This window comes from Chiloscyllium plagiosum, chromosome 39, assembly GCF_004010195.1.
Source record: "Chiloscyllium plagiosum isolate BGI_BamShark_2017 chromosome 39, ASM401019v2, whole genome shotgun sequence".
NCBI lineage: Eukaryota > Metazoa > Chordata > Chondrichthyes > Orectolobiformes > Hemiscylliidae > Chiloscyllium > Chiloscyllium plagiosum.
The window spans coordinates 16,290,513-16,291,670 of record NC_057748.1 but is presented as its reverse complement, the minus strand read 5'-3'; positions in this window follow the sequence as shown (position 1 = coordinate 16,291,670).

Genomic DNA, 1,158 nt, shown 5'->3' with positions numbered 1-1,158 from the left:
GTTTTTTCCCGTGATGGAGAGTGACCGTAGCTTCCATCTGCCCAGTTTCTGCCTCACTTTGCTTATACACTCCTCCCAAGACTTGGCGCACGCCCCAGCCCCCCCGAACCAAATACCCAGCACCTTCAGGTGGTCGGTCCTGACGGTGAAGGGGATCGAGGATTGGCCGGTCCAGTTCCCAAAGAGCATGGCTTCGCTCTTGCCTCGGTTTACCTTGGCCCCCGAGGCCCGTTCGAACTGGTCACATATGCACATGAGTCTGTGCACAGACAGCGGATCCGAGCAGAAAACGGTGAAGTCATCCATGTACAGGGAGGCCTTAACCTGCGTGCCATCCTGTTTTGGAGGGAATTGATGATGCATGGTACAGGGAAGGCAGCCCAGAACAAGGCAGCATACTGTATCTCTATGATTTGCAGTATTACAATCCAGACATCTCGCCAAAGGAAGCTCAGTCCACATCCTGCAAGCAACAAAGCCTGTCTGACACGCAGGATGAGCCAAATCAATGCTGGAGGAAGATGCCCTTAAAGATTCAACGTAGCCCAAGAGCTGCCAGTGATGAACAGCAATATACATCCAGTGAGAGAAATACTTCGGATGATCGAGCCAGAATTCCAATAAAATGAAATGGCCCCTCACACAGATGGGATTACAGGAGGTGGTGGCACTAGGGGCAAGGCCTGGTGAGTGATCAACAGTAAGGATAGAGAGTGTCCACAGAATCCAGGCTGGATATATCCACAACCTCAACTCTCAGGCTTCGACCATGGTCAGCAGAGAGGAACTGTCACATTCCAACAAGATCATTTAGAAGCCAGTCAATTAGGACATAACCACATTTTAAAGAAAGTACTTGTGGAACGTTTCAGAGAACACCTCTGGGACACCCGGACCAACCAACCCAACCACTCAGTAGCTCAACACTTCAACTCCCCCTCCCACTCCACCAAGGACATGCAGGTCCTTGGACTCCTCCATCGCCAGACCATAGCAACACTGTGGCTGGAGGAAGAGCACCTCATCTTCCGCCTAGGAACCCTCCAACCACAAGGGATGAACTCAGACTTCTCCAGTTTCCTCATTTCCCCTCCCCCCACCTTGTCTCAGTCCCAACCCTCGAACTCAGCACCGCCTTCCTAACCTGCAATCTTCTTC